The sequence below is a fragment of the Lathamus discolor genome, chromosome 9 (genome assembly GCF_037157495.1).
Source record: "Lathamus discolor isolate bLatDis1 chromosome 9, bLatDis1.hap1, whole genome shotgun sequence".
Classification (NCBI taxonomy): Eukaryota; Metazoa; Chordata; class Aves; order Psittaciformes; family Psittacidae; genus Lathamus; species Lathamus discolor.
In genome coordinates, this window is record NC_088892.1 from 20,788,930 (window position 1) to 20,804,897 (window position 15,968).

At 44.5% G+C, this 15,968-nt stretch overlaps 1 long non-coding RNA gene across 8 annotated transcripts in view; it reads right to left on the minus strand.

The window, feature by feature from the left end:
- Nucleotides 1-15,968, minus strand: part of LOC136019446 (uncharacterized) — a 73,332-nt gene that overhangs the window by 35,440 nt on the left and 21,924 nt on the right. For 7 of the 8 annotated variants that reach the window (XR_010614885.1, XR_010614881.1, XR_010614884.1 and 4 more), the window contains exon 3: nt 6,534-6,657. The exons of the other annotated variant lie outside the window; for it this stretch is intronic. This is a non-coding gene — a long non-coding RNA (uncharacterized LOC136019446). The remainder of the gene's footprint in view (nt 1-6,533; nt 6,658-15,968) is intronic. 8 annotated transcript variants of the gene reach the window in all.

Consider the following 15,968-nt stretch of genomic DNA (forward strand, 5'->3'; position numbering starts at 1 on the left):
TGTGCCCCAGTGTTGGAATTGGAAAAGAAAGGACAAGGAGAGAAAAGGTTGCGTTTAAAGAACTGGTAGAGACGTCAACGTCTGTCTCAGACCTCAACAGCTGTAACATCAGGGCTCTGCTCTCACATGCAGATGTTAGAAACATCTGTGCATCACAGGCTGCCCAGAATCCTGAGCAGGGGAAATTTCCAGCTATTGCTCAGCTTCCTAAAGCTTGCCAAGACCAGGAGCCAAACACACCAGCCTAATGACAACCTGCTAAGCTTGATTTCTGGCTGCTGCCGGTCCTGCTGTGTTCACTGCTCTCCTGCAGGCTCATCACATTTCCTGCATCTCCCTCCTTCCCTCCCCAAACCTATGGCACTGGATAAAAGGAAAACACGAAAACCAGAAGCACTAAAATAGCAGCTAAAATTCCAGCTCCCAAGACAGAGCAGAAAAGCTGAATTCAACAGTAGTAAATGCATCACAAAACCCAAATAGATCCTCATTTTCTTATTTGTAAACTCCTGACTTTAAAGCTTATTTGGCTGACCTCATGGTTTGGGATTTATAAACCTAAGTATATTTGCATCTTGACTTATGCTAACAGATCACCAAGTTCATTGCATCACTGTGTTTGGCCATTCGTTAACCACAGGCACCATGGGCATCACATTTAAAACTAAATAAAGGCCCATAACAAGCCCCAGAGCTCATGGCTGGGCAGAACTGAGCTCCATGCTAAAAGATGCAGGCACAGGGGATGAGGGAAGAGGGGAAAAGGACTTATTCATGTTCCTGTGAATATTTATGGAAAAATAGGAAATAAGCCCAATAGAAATCAATAGGGGGGTTCTCCATCAGCTTCAGCAGCCCTTGCAGCTGTGGGATTCCCTGGGGATTCACCCTCCTGCAGGTCTGCAGGGCTATGAAACAGCATCCATCCAGGTAGCACTGCCTCCTTCTTCCCTAGGGCACCAAATAAAAGCCTCTCCCATGCCTTTGCTACCACCTCTGGAGAGTGCTTACAGCCAGATGTCACCAGCCGTAGCCTGGAGACATCGAGAGAGAAGATTTGCTGTGTTTCGTGTTGCACTGCTGAAGTCTCTTTCCTTTGTTCCCGTGCTGGAGCTCAAGGCGCGATGCGTGCAGCAGAGGACCAGGCTGGTGAGTCAGCGCTTGGAGCACGGGGATGGCGGTTTCCCCAGCAACGGGAGATGGGAGAAGAAGGAGGAGGAAGAAAAAAAACCCCTTTGGAAGAGCTTTTTCCCTGTAAACAGGTCCTCACTCTTGCTCTTCTCAGCAGCCTGCATGCAAACCTGTACACACATATACATGCTCCTGCCCCTACGTAAGAAACGTTTGATTTGCTTATCAGTTTGTGGCTTTGCTGAAGTTTTATATTATGTTTGAAGGGGCAATGCAAAGCAGGAATTGGCCTGATCAAAAGTGAGCAATCTGAGACCTCCACCTGTGTCCTTTAAGCAGATAAAATGAGAGATGCTGCAATCATTTTTAAATCAAAGGGCAATTAACCAGCAACCCTTATAAACATATCCACAACACTATAAAGCTGGATTTAATCACAGGTCCTGGCTCTGGGCTGTAGCAGAGTGGTGAGCTATACAAAAGGCAGCAAGGAGAAACACAAGTAGAATTATCAGGTGTCTAGTGAATTTTGTATTTGGGGAACATCCCTCCTCAGCCTCAAGGGCTTAACAACCTATCTCTGTTTCAGACGGCTTAGAAACGTTGGTAGAAATTGCCTTGTTTTCCTCCTTCTGCTCTTCTCTCCTGCCCCAGGAGGAAAACTGCCTCTGAAACTCCTTTCTGTCTGCATTAGAATCGACATCCCTCGGTTATCCTCACCGCATCTAAAAATAGCACAGGGAAATCCGCCTGAGATCAAAGCGGTTCATTTACAAAGCGCTGCGTGAGGACAGAGCTCCACGATTCTCATTCCCGTCACATCCGCACTAGTCGGATGGCAGGAATTGCACCAGTGCTTTGAAAACACGGGGATGGCTCCCTGCCTCCCCACCAGCTCCGAGGGAAAACAAGCGGAAGGAAAATGATTTGGTCGGTGCCTGGGGACAAGGAGAAATGGGGTTTCTCTGCGTGCGTTGCAGATGATGCTCCCCTCCAGGAAGCCCTCTGCAAGGTGGAGCAGGAGGGAAAAAAGCAGGGAAAAAAGGAAGAGCCTCAGCACCTAGAGAAAGAAACATCCTGCAACCTCAAATGCATCAAAGGAGCCAAGATCATTGAGTGCATGAAACTAGAAACAATGGGTGAGCCCGCTCCTCCTCCAGCAGCCAGCCTGCAGGACCCGTCCATGCTGCAGGAGGATGCTGCAAAGCTTTCCTCTGAGATCCTCACGCAAACCCCCACTCTGAAGGCTTAATTATGGCTGCTGATTAACTGAGCAACACATAAGCAAAGGAGTTGCAGTACTGTGGCTTTGTGAGAGCTAACCCTGTGCTTTCGAATGCAAATCTCAGGATGACTTTGCAATTTATCTAATAGATCCTGATAGCTGGATATGCTCCAGGAAAAATCCTGCTTTTTCTTTCTTTTACATAAAAAAGTTTATTATCAATCCACTTCTGCAGGAAAAAGTATGAATATAATGAAGTCAGTCACTTTAAGAGGCTCAGAAAGTAGAAGATGAAGTAGAAGAGCTGTTGTTCCTTCTCCCATAAGGAAAGGGATCCTTTTTAGCCAGTTTCACGATTTCTGAACACTCAGCGGTGCTCCAGGCATCTTGGCAAAACAGTGGATTTCAGGGAGCTGGACTGGACATGCACTAAGTAAAGATGGACATTCTTTGTCATTAATGATTTATATGGTCCATATTGATCTTTGACCGTCAAATACGATTATTGGGATAATAAAATAGCTCATCATAAAGCTGAAATATAAAATTGCCTGAGGTTTTCCACGTTTGCCAACGACATCTTTCAGCTGGGCAAAATATTCAGGCAATAGTTTGGTTTTCAACTGTAGCTCCTTACTTCTTTGCCTTGTGATTTATATCCTGAAACTCCATAAAGATAAGAAGTCACTTCCCAGTTACATTAATACAGTACAGCCAAAAAGTATCCTTGCAAATCCTGCAGGTATCGATCCTGCTGTCTGCTGAGTCCAGGAAGCTGCTGTGCCCACTGCACAGCTCCTGGGATGGACAGCCTGAACCCACCAAGGGTTTCAAGATGTCCACGCAAGCACCTCTCAGACACGCCCATTGATCCAGGTGTCTCTCCCATATTCCCATCCGCATGTTCTCCCCTACCTAATGTCCCCATAACTGAGTTTTATTGATGGTGTTTGAACATCTCAAATGCCCTTTCAAGAGGAGTGGAAAGACGAATATTCGCAAGTGTGTTTTTGCACGATTCACTCAAGGGACTGCAAATCCCTGCTCCCTAACACACACATACTCAAAACCCCCAAAATCTTATATATATATATATATACACTTCAGCATAAATATATATATATTATATATAAATATATAATATATATATATATTATATATAAATGTAATATATATATTATATATAAATATATATATATACACTTCAGCATATACATATATACTTCAGCATAAAAACCATCCCCATCCCTGTTTTCATTTCCTTTCAGATGCTTGAGGGGCACAATATTTGTGAGGAAACTGCTACTCATCAGAAGAACATTGCAGTGCAATGGCAAGTCCATCATGATGCCCAGCACCCAGAGCAGCATCTTCAGAGATATTAACCTACATTACTATTTACACACCAGAATCTCATCATAAAGAAAGAAATCCTTTCTCTCTGATGATAACAGACAGACCAGGACACAGGTCTCAGCTGCCGATTGCAAGTGCTAATGCTTCCCTGTCAAAAGCCACAGCAAAGGCATTTGGGGGTAAAAATAACAGGACATAGAGGAAGGGACACCCCCAGCCAGCCAGTGGGCTCTGCTGCAGCTCAGCATTTCCAGCTCCTGGAAGCATATAGGAACTCCTCAGCCTTCCTAGAGCTGCAGAGATGAAAGGTTTGGCAGAGACCTCCCTGCCTGCAGCCCTGTTTCTGCTTCAGAACATAGGACTGAGAGTTCACTGTCTCCTCACGATCCCTGGAGCAGGCTCTGGTTAGAAGCTGAATGCAAAACTGTCTTAGTGCAGTCATTCACTTGTTCTGTGTGCGCTTTGTGAAGGGGAGTCTGGACAGGAACGAGTAGGACCCTGTGCTTAAAGGCTGGGATGTGGACAGGTTGAGTCTCTAGTGAGGAAAGCTTCACAGCTCAGGAAATACCGCAGGCATCCAGCTCCCCCCACCCCAAACTCACTCTTCCATTGCTTTTTAATAGTTTAACACACATATATGGATTTATTACTTACCCACTTGGGATATCTGCAAGATCCTACTTAGGAAATCCTTTTAAGTTACCCTTTTCTTCTATATAATTTTCATGGCAATGAGGCAGACAGTCCAACTAATTGAATGAAAATGGGAAGCTTATTTTCAAACAGCCTAAGCTGGTATTGGTTTGCAATTAGAACAACAGTGAGAAGGACTGGTGACAGTGTCATTCCTTAAGAGGTCTGAAGAAAGTTTAAGCATTCTTTTCCAGCTCCTTCTCTATTAGCACTGCAAATGCCACATACTTTCAGACCTTTGACAGTGAGATCTTAGCTTGTCCCAGAGCAGAGCTTAGGTGCACCGGTGGCAAACTGCATCTCAATTGCAAAGAGCCTGTGCAAACAAGCTGTAATTGAGAATGTCAGAGACTCCCAACTGACTTAAATGAAACCATCATCAGACCAGAAACTTGGCACGTCCCTCATCTGCTCTAAGAAACTGTCAGTATGGCCTTAGGATTGCATCTTCCCCATGAACCTCAAATGCAAGGTCACTCGTACACCAGAAACCCTGAAACTCTGTTAGGCATTAGGAAGGGGGGCACAGAAGAGATGCTCTGCTCCATGGGATATGTATCTGCTCATGTAGATGTGGTTATCCCACATACTAGGTGAGTTCTGACTTCTCTTATCCTACATATGGATGGAAATGGGGCCCAGTGCGTTTGTCATGTGGTTGTAGAGGAAACACAAACCAGTTGAAGCAGAGCCCTTTTAGAAATGCAGGAGTTTTACACCAACACACCAGAAGGTAGAAGAATGCTCTAATGTGTTGTTCCCACATTCTTATTTCTTGCTAAATATCATTAAGCTGCCTTTCATAAATAAGATACTAAAGTCTTGGGGAAAATCAATGCTAATAAGAATTAAACTGTATTAACATTGAACTGGAGCAAAGGGGTATTTTGCCTTTAAGTCATTACCAACCCCCCTGCATTATCAAATATTTCTCTCTTTAATGGTTCAAGAACAATAGCACGCCTTGAAATGCATGGACGAAAAGCAATGTTCCCCCAACAAAGGGAAGCCAATCCATTATCCACCTTTGGGATTGACTTTTGTTTGCTTTGGTATTTTTGTACATAATTAGGACAGTACCATCCTTTAGTTAATAGGGCCTGGGGCAGAGTAACAAACCACAGCACAGGAAGGAATCGATAGCAGGCTTTGGATTTAGGATTAGTCGATATCCTAAACTGGAGAAGGTCCCAGAGGAGCATGCTCTTGAGAATTTACAATTCGATGCACCTAAACCATTCCTGAACCCACTAATCTCCATTAAAAAACACCCAAAGATACCCAAACTTTGCAACCCGAGTCTGACAGCAGCAGCCTTGTAGACCCTACATCACCCTCAGTTGCTGGAGACGAAGCCACAGAGATGTGCTCCTGCGTCAGACTGCTGCTGGTAGAGGACCAGAAGAGTTCAGGTCTGGTCTTGTCAGGGCCATTCTTTTGCTTTCAAGAATTCATGTATCAATAGAGAAATCAGGTCTTGGCCCTGGCAGCATTCTGCAGTGCCAAAAAGGATCTTTATGCTGGCATAGCTTTCATCCAGCAATTAAACCAAGGCTGTACTGACCCTCCTCTACCCGGGCATGAACCACTGAATTAGAGACCATCAGAAAGAGTGCTCATATTTCAAATACATCAGATGAGAAACGACTGCCCCATCATGCACTGTTCAAGCAGCTCCCTTCAATATTAAATGAAGATCAGCCAGGCACACCATATTAAAAGCTCATTTCCTCCAAACTTACTGCAAGTGCCAGAGCTACATCCCCACCTGCATTTCCAGATGGAATAGGCACATCCAGACTCAAAAGGGGACAACCTGCACACACTGCAGCCACACCAGTGCCTTCTTATGGCACTGCAACACTTGCCCCCATGTAAGTGTGCTTACCCCATGTACCACTTGCAGCCAGCCAGCTCCTTGCACTGTCCCATGTGATTTTTCGGGGTGGGGAAACTGCCTATGGAAAATTGGGATCTACAGGAAAGCTCCTGGCCACTAGCATCTGTTAGAGGCAGGGGCTCTCTAGGCAACCTCCGTTCCAAACTTAAATCATATGAACTTCACATGGGCATGGTGGAAAAGGGCTGCAAAGACCTGTGTCCAGAGGCACTGCAGCAGGGAACATACCTGGCAAGGTCCGGGGTGTCGCATGGGTGCTGCGCATCCTTCCTCCTTCCTCACCCTCCACTCACACACTCCCATGAGGGATTCCTTACATGCTCCTGCTCACACCTGCACTCTGCAGAGCTCCCTGTAAACGAAGCAGCTTTCAGAGGGCTGTTTGCTGTCACTGGCGTTATATACCAAGAGGATAAACACCACATGCAGGCGCTTTGTGGGTAAACAGTGTAGAACAAGATTATCAGCATTATCTCCACGTAATTGTGGTGCCTGAATTTAAGTGATATCCAGTTTAGGGAATAAAAGCAGCAGGATCAAAATAGAATTTGGCAGCAAGTTTGGGCTAAAAATCGATGTTTTGAAATGGGGAAAAAAAGTATCTGTGAAAACTTTATTGCCCTTTACTAAGAAAAGAATTTAAGTTACAGGAGATGGGGCTTGAGCATCAGTGGGCTGCAGCACACAGTAAACAGCACAGTAACATGCTGGTGGCAATGGCTATATCTGCATATATATATATATGCACATATATTTATGCAGATATTTATATATATATATCTTTATATATATGTATTGTTATATATAAGGTTGGTTACCTGAACATAAGAACAGTCAGACCTTAACTATGAACACCAACATGCGTAAATACAACATGTTTGTACACAAAATAGTACATTTTGGTTTACTCCAAGAAGAACCTTCACCAACTTTAAATACAAGAACACAAAATGACTGCAATTTATGCATCTAGCTTTAACCTAAGTGGGAGCTTTCTTAACTATTTCTATCCCTGATCTCCCGGTGAGCTTTAACAGGGCTGTTGGGATGGCAGCCAAGTGCAAATTCACAGTCCTAAGCGCTCTGTCCCACTTAAACCTGCCTGGTGGCAACGCTAGCAAGTCCCTGTAGGTGTCAAAACCGTGTCCAATTATAACTCCCCAACAATCACGGCGAGGCAGAGGCAGATGGCTATCATATGCTTAAAGTATCATTTCTCCAGTAAAGCACCATTTGTTTGCCCTGTCACATTAAATATTTTCCTGTTTGATTTTGGTGTGTTAAGAGAGGATGATGAAAACCCGCCGGTGCTGCAGAAACATTCTGCAGTGCCTTGGCAGGGTCCCCACCACTGCAGCCGGAGCTGCTCAGGGGGGTCCTGCTGCCCAGATGGTGATTAGCAGCATCTGGCCTTTTGGCAACCCATTTGGGCACCCTCAATTTGCCGAGGGGAGGTGGGTATGTCAGTGTGGAATGTGTTAGTGGGATTGTCTTGACCTCCTGCATAAGATCTCCATTTGACTGAGCAGCCTGCAAGAGGGGTATTATTTCCTTCCCAGTGCTGGGGCTCATGCGGTTTCAGTCTGCCACCTCCACAAAGGGGGCTTGAAATAAAACCATAATAGATATTCCTTTATGATTAGAGCTGAAATTATGAGGCCAGATTGAAGCAGGCTTGCCTGGGGATTTGGAACAGCTCTTCCTTCCTCTCTATCACTTAAGAACAAAAAAGCCTCATAATTAGAGATAGAGGGAGGAAAAAATCAAAGTGAAGAAAGGGGCCCACAACGATGCTGGAGAGGGACTCTTCGTTAGGGACTGTAGCGATAGGACAAAGGGTGATGGGTTCAAACTGAAACAGGAGAAGTTCAGGTTAGATATGAGGAAGAAGTTCTTCCTTGTGAGGGTGCTGAGGGGCTGGCACAGGGTGCCCAGTGAAATGGTAAATGTTCCATCCCTGGCAGTGCTCAAGGCCAGGTTGGACAGAGCCTTGGGTGACATGGTCTAGTGTGAGGCATCCCTGCCCACATCAGGGGGATTGGAATTAGATGATCTTAAGGTCCTTTCCAACCCAAACCATTCTATGATTCTATGAAGCATTTCAGTAGCATCTGAACTCAACTGAAATATCTGCCTGTAGCCAAACCCTGGCCAAGAAGTGGCTTCTTCATGTACTATTCCTAAATCCACTGCCCCAGCAACTGTATATGCTCACAGTGGGTAACATAATCATAGCAGGCACTATGCGCTTGCTGCTCTCCAGAAACATGGGCTGGATCCTCCTTGCTTAAGGGGGGATGAGATGCTCAGGTCATAGAATCATCAAATCAACTACGTTGGAAAAGATCATGAAGATTATCAAGTCCAACCTTTACCCAAGGACTGCCAAGTCCACCACTAAACCAGGTCTGTGCAAGCTCCAGGAAAAGGAGAATTGGAAGAGGTAAAGCTCATTCAAGCCAGCTGGATCCAATGGAAGCAGCTGCATTGCTCAACCAGTATGTGTCCTGAAGTGGTGCAATGATGGCGCTCCCAATCCCCTGTTTTAGACACATGCACAAACTATTGCAATTATGATAAGCCATGTAAGAAATGGTGTGATGCTAAAAAATTATCTATGCACTCTCTTCAGCATGCAGAATATGATTAAGAGAAGCTATATCTACAACGTTGATCTAATAAGTGAACGTTCGCTGGAAGTTTTTAGAAAGTACCTAGTTAGAGGAATTTCCTTACAAGAAACTACTTTATCATTTTACCTTTCACACATCTGTTAAACTGGCAATGTAGTCCAAACAGAAATCATTTTGCTGTACTTCAGAGTTACCCAGTTTTAATGAGTCTCTGGAGGTACAGGGATGGATTTTGCTGCCAACTACCACTCAGCCTAATAATGCAATGGAAATATCAAACCAGAGGAACTCGGTGTGTCTTCGCTGTCAGACTACTATGGGATAAAGTTAGCACTCACAGAAAGGGAACAAGAGGCATCAAGGATAGACAAGGGAAGGAAACCCAGCAGTGAGATCTAGACCTACCTTCCCAGCTAACTGCGCATTTTAGTTGCTTATTTGAGACCATGAACATGTAGTAATGTGTTCTGTTCAGGCTTAAATAACATCGTCTGTTCAGAATAGAAGCCAAAGAGAGAGGTTCTGTTCAACCTATACTGTTCCAGGATCCTAAGGAGTTAACGAATTAATTTGAAGTAACTACTGTTCAGTGGAAAGTGGAAGAACACACAACCACTGGACGGCAACATGCTAGGACAAAATACCCAGCTCTCCTAACAGCCAAAACCCAGTGCACAGGCAGTACGTGATTGCCCCAGTAACATTTTACCATGAAAGCAAGATGGGTACGATGGCAGTGACCAGCACCTGTGCAAAATAAAATGTCTTACCATTTTTTTGAGGTCCTTAAGAAACCACAGGAAAGATCTCCCCTCATTCTCTAGGAAGACAAGACATAGCAGCAAAACCTCTGTGATCCCAGCTGCTAGTCCTCCACTGGAGGCACTTCATAGGCAGGGCTGCAAGAAGTCTGCAGTCTCATAAGCCCCCAGCGTGTCTCTTCCTCTGCATGTCCTCCTATACTAACAGTTTCTTTGTAATCAGCTGGAAGAGTTTATAAGTGTTAAAAAGGATCTAAAACAGCTAAGTATAGGATATGATCATCCCTATTAGTGTAGCTCCACTTCAACAAGAACTCATCCTTGGGAGGATGAAGTGCAGAGGCAATAGTGAAATCTAATCAAAGGAAATACTCTTTTGTTGTTAAAGTGAATGCCATTCCCACCCTTCCCCCACTTTGTCCCATTGCCATCTCTGCAAAAAAGTTGCTAAATCAGTGGTGAATTTTCTATCCAAAAATCAGGGTTCACCTCAGTCAGTGATATTTGTGCACTCAAACCATCATCACACTCCAGTGAAGACTTTTCATTTCCCTCTTTCAAAGGCTCCCATTTAAGCATATGTTTATCTTTTAAAAATGGGAAAAGATACCAACAGGATGCAGCAATTAAGAGAGAATTGCAGGTTTATGCTTCGAATCTCTAACAGGAAATGGCAGAATAAAGACGAACTTAAGTGAACCATTTCCCCAGCTCAATATACATTAAATAATTACAACTGATAGAGTTATCCGCAGATTTTTGCTTAACATCAAGAGCTTAGAAAGTCATTACAGAAAAAAGACTTGAGATAATCACCTAAAAGCCTTTAGCTGGGTTTCGAAAGTTCAGAGGAGAAACTATGCTGTTCTTTTTGAACCTTCAGAAGAACTTCAGAGAGTGCTCTCCCACCAGTGAGAGCTGCAAAATGAAGGTAGAAAACCACACACGCAAACTAGAGAACAAAGAGATGCTAAACCCCTTCTGAAATGGCTGCAAACCAGAGCTGCGTCTTCACACCCAGTGTTTGAGGTCTGCCCTCGCTACAAAGGAACCCTTGTTGATGCAAAGCACTTCTCTAGCAGAGGACTGACACCAACACCACCTCAGCCTTACAAATCCCACTTGGCATGAGATGAATGAGAGCGCCAAGCGCTGTGTGATAAACCTCATTAATTCTAGCCACACGGTCAAATGCATTGAAAGGTTTGTATTTGGTTAACAAGGAATTCCAGATATGGTCATCTGCTGTCTATTGAGGGGGGGCAACTGCAAAATATACTGCTGCTTATGCCACCTTTCATTAGGGACCTCGATCAGATGATTTGTGAGAACAATTACAGTATGACTGCTGAAATCAATAAGTACCCTTCGGAACAGACAGATTGTATTTTCTTGCCTAGCTTCGATTTATAGAGGCCAAATGAGGCTATCCCTGGAAAATCTTATAAAGCCTCAGAGCCTCCTAGTTAGAATCTAGTTAGAAGCTACATTCCCCCCTTCATTTAGCCTCTTGCCATGCCATGGCAAGACTGCGGTACATTTCTTGGCATCTTATAATGGGTTACCGTCGAATGAAGTAGGCTTAAGACATTCTGATTAAACCCATTCATCTCAGATGAGATGGAACAGAATCCAAATCAAATCCTGGAACAATACAGTTGTGGAAAGCAATACATATTGGGCAAAAATTAGGATCCATCCACAGCAACCTGCAAAGTCTAGTTACATACCTGGCAATTGCCCTCTTCTGTAGGGTTTAACGCAGTAAGGAGAAGAAAAGAAAGAAAACCATCAGTATACCAAACAAGACCCTCCTCATCCTCCTCAAAACATGAGGAATACACCCTAATTCAGGAATTAACTCATGCCAATTAAACTTCTTCACCAGCAATGAAATCTTTCTTTCTTGAAACCATTTACATAGTTCCCCAGCACCAGGTAGGACTCAGCCATACAACCTCACGTTAGGTTCATACTGTACTGGGCAGTCCTGCACATGGCACGCTGGCTTTGCAGCCCTGCAACTGCTGGGACCCTGCATGATCCCTGATGGCCACCCTGACCTGGCACTTAGCCTCAGAAGCATCAACAATTGACTAGATTCATCCCTTGCCTGTTGAGCATCCCGGCTTTCCATGAGTGCAATTTCTCCCTGGCAGAGAGGTCTTGGAACTTGTCTTGGCTCACTGAGGTATGGAGGTTAAACTAAGTCTCAATAACTTGAATTTGCAGGGTTAAATGGTGGACCCAGCCAGCTACTACAGGTGGGAAGATACACACGGCTTGGATTATACTTCTGAATCTTAATAGACACAACAAACTGTGTTAATAAAGGATTCAGAAAGTCTAGCGAGGAGTGGGTCCATACTGGTTATTCCTTCTGTGAATACAGTATCTGGGCAGAATATCTGTATGACTTTTCCTGCTTCCTTTTAATTCTCTATTTGCATGTAAAGCAATATACTTGTAAATATTTCTTACATTTGGAATAACACTATTAATTCTGGACAGTCACTTGGGGTGGGCATACTCGCAGTTGGCAGCTCTGAAGTCATTGTAACAGTGGTCCAGGCTGAGCCTTTTGGAGCCCAAGGACATCACTGTAAATGGCACTTTTCCTACAACAGCTGCCTTGGCTTCTGTGTCATCGAAAACCATCGAAGGTGGGATAGAAACAGGCCTTTAAAGCATAAAGATCATTCCAACTACAAATGTTCAGCAACCACAAGATGTATTCATGAATAAAATGTCACTTCTGTATCCAGGAAATTACCATTTCGCACGGTGTGCATTTAAGCAGTAAGCCAGTCGTACCTCCACGTTTGCTAACTCATGACACAATGCATGGCTTCATTCAAGGGGAGACTTACACGAAGTGAACGTTAACGAGTGAGGTTGAAACTGTCACCTGAAGAACCTGAGACTTCGTGTTATGGGCTGGAAATGACACAGGAGGAAGGAAAACCTGACTGTAGTCATTGCACAAAGGATGATTGAAAGACAGCACTGCAGTCTGAGCACATCGAGCACACTCATCTAATCATTCCCACCACATGCAGGGTGGCAAAGCTTCCCCTGAAAAGCCTTGCAGCTCTTCAACCCTCCTCTGCCAGGCTCTGACTGCTACTTTGCAGAGCCCTGCAGCAGTGTGTAGGTGCATTGTGTACCTTTATCATCATTTGTGCCACATCCACACTAACTGTACTCAGAGAATAGCTTTGTATGGCTTTAACGAGGCCTTTTTGGCTCAGACCTTGAGGGTTTGGAGGACCAGTGCCATTCTTTACCCACCTCCCAGGTCAAAAAGCGCATTTGCTGATGCCGAGCTAACACTGGCTCCCACACTGGCCAGCAATTCACCACAGGGTGACCTCCGTTCACATCTTCTGCCTGCCTCAGCATGAGAAGTCAAGCATGGATTAGACATTAGACCCAGCCTAACTACTAAAGGGAAGTGAATAATTCACCCTCTCAACCCAGCCAAGCAAGCCCGAATGCCTTCACGCAAGACAACCCCTGCAAACTGAGTAATGAGGTTTTGATGAAAGTGCCTTAAGTAACTGAAGTTTTTCTCAACCTTATTTTTAATAAAAGGGGGGGAAAAAAAAAGCACCCCACAGAGCACTTATCTGATATTGTAATAAGAGCTGGAGAACTATGAGGTCAATTAAAGCCGTGTAAACTCAGGAGCATAAACTCATAAGAGCTGCTGGCAAGAGCCTGAGCCCTGGTAAACACAGACAGCATCCAGGCACAGGGTTGCTTTTGAAAGCAAGATTTTAATAAGGATGAAATCTTCCGTTGGGGTGAAAACTGAGGATGACAAGAAATGCCTGGAAGCAGTCCAGTCTGCAGAGCAGCATCACAGGAGGAGCCCCTGGAAGGGGACAGGTCACAGCCAGAGCATTTGCTCCTTTTAGATGGTTTCATCCCTGCAGTATCTCAGCATGGACAAGGCGTTTCTTAAGCAGGAAAAGCACCACATAAATTCTCCCCCTGCCCCTGGTGTGGGGAAGGGAGGGTTGGGGTTCTCAGTGTTCACTGACCTGCTCTCTACCGTTGTTGCTGCCTTGCTTGGTGGGCACAGGGCCGAGAGCCCACATAGAGAGCAGACAGGCAGACGGCCTCACTGCAGGACAGCTAAGCCAAAGATGTCAGGTTTGTATTTGGCTGTGAAGCCCTCAAGGCATCCGACCAGGCTTTTAGCTCTTGATTAATCTCCTGGGGATGTTATATTCAAGCGGTTTTCTGCAGCCTGTCATGAAGCAAAATCCCCATTATTGGCAGGAGTGGCCAGTTACGGACATCAGGAGTTTCAAGTTAAATCAGAGTCTGGAGCCCCAACTCTTCTTCTTGCAGTGAAAAGCAGGGAAAACGTTTCTTGTGAGAGGACTCACATTGCATAAAACCTCAAGTGCCTTCCCTTTCTCCGAGTGCCCTCCTGCATCGCCCATGCAGAAAAAGCGAAGGAGTGAAAGACAGCGAGAGTGTGAACAATCTGATAGAGCCGGTTGAACCCACTCCTACAAACATTGTGGTTCACCAAGAAAAGCACAAGAGAAAAGTAGAACAGGCATTAAACAACAGATTCACTCTGCTGGCAGAGTTTTAACAGAGAGATATACCCTGAAGACAGAAAGCCATGTCCTATTTGCAGAACACAGCTAGCTGAAAGGTGTTTATTTTGCCTTGGTTCTGTTCTTCATCTGCTCCTGAAGCCATCAAGAGATGTCCTGAGAAACAGCTGTGTTCACTTGCACAAATACCTATCTATGAACATACATACTTGTGGTACTACACTTTTCTGCAAAATATAAAAGCTGAACCAAATTATGATCTATTTTTACCTAATCATCCACTGATAGAGCTACAACATCTACACATCTCTCTTTATAAACAGCAAGGCAGGCTCTGTCCTGATCAGGGCATCTGAACAGATAGATTTCAATTAAATTCAAATAAATTCAAATTAAAGCCTGCGAGACCCTGATTCTCTTTCCCAGGATTTCTCACATGGCATCTTAGTGCCCTAAAGTGGATTTCAAATATGGGATAGGATTTTCCTCTCTCACACTTTTTTTTGCTACAAGAGAACTACTGGCCTCTGCGCAGGTTTCAAAGGCAGATGGATCTCCTGGTGTGGCACATCTGTAACTGATGTCATCCTGTTTCGGCTGTGGCTGATCACCAGTAAGACACATGGGCAAAGCTGTAGGAAAGAGGCCTTCACTGACCCTAACAGTGAGCAATAACAACCTCAGCTTCTCTGTGACTCCTTTTCTTCCTGCCTTCCTCATCACAAAGAGGTTACATCTGCAACTGCCTGTGAAGACGGCTCTCAGCGCCCACCAAGGGCTTCTGTGATGCCTCCATTTGGGAGCTCCTACCCAAGCTCAAGTTGATGATGCATCATATCTCCATGGCACTGCTGCCCAAAGGGAGGTCAGATGCTGCTGGGGAAAGGGACATTCAGGTGCTGCAGTCAGACACACCTCAGTGAACACGCTATTTGCTGCAATCACTCTTTTTACTACCTGCAAACATCTGGACTAGCCTAAAGCCCACCAGAGGTGGTGGTCAGTAAGGATGCTGGTCCATCAGCAACGTAATCCTAAGGCTTTAGGCCACTCAGTGCAGTGGAACAGAGAGAGCTACAAAATCACTGCTGCTTGAGATGCTTTGACCGCTCCAAACCCCATGACCATAAGCATACTATGGGTAACACAGTGCACAGTTATACAGCCTGGAGTAATCGGCTTTAATCTGCGAGTTAAAGCATGAGGGTACCAGCCATTGTTCAAGCTAGATAGAGTAATGGCTTTCTAAGTGGAAACTGAAAAAGAAAATGCTAGTTTCTTAATACATGCTAAGAGATGAGTGAAAAAAAGAAGGCATTTCACCCATTATACAGACACATCCATTTCTACACACTCAGACAGGACTTCTCCAGTTTTGTTCTAGACCTAATTAGATTTTAAATGAGATTCCAGCACCTATAATAACTTATTCTGATTGTTCTTTTTATATCATACAGGCACTGAATATTCATTGTGTTCACATGATTAAGTACCAAATCAATAGATATGACTAGTGGACCAGTTAGAATTTATGCTTTGCCTTAGAAATACAAAGAATGAAGTCATATCTGATGTACAGTTCAGCCTCCCTCTTTGAAGAGTTGCTGTGACTGACATGGCTGGTGATCACAATGGAAAGAGGGGAGAATGAGTAATTTAATGAAATCTCTGCATTTAGGATTAAAGTAACCA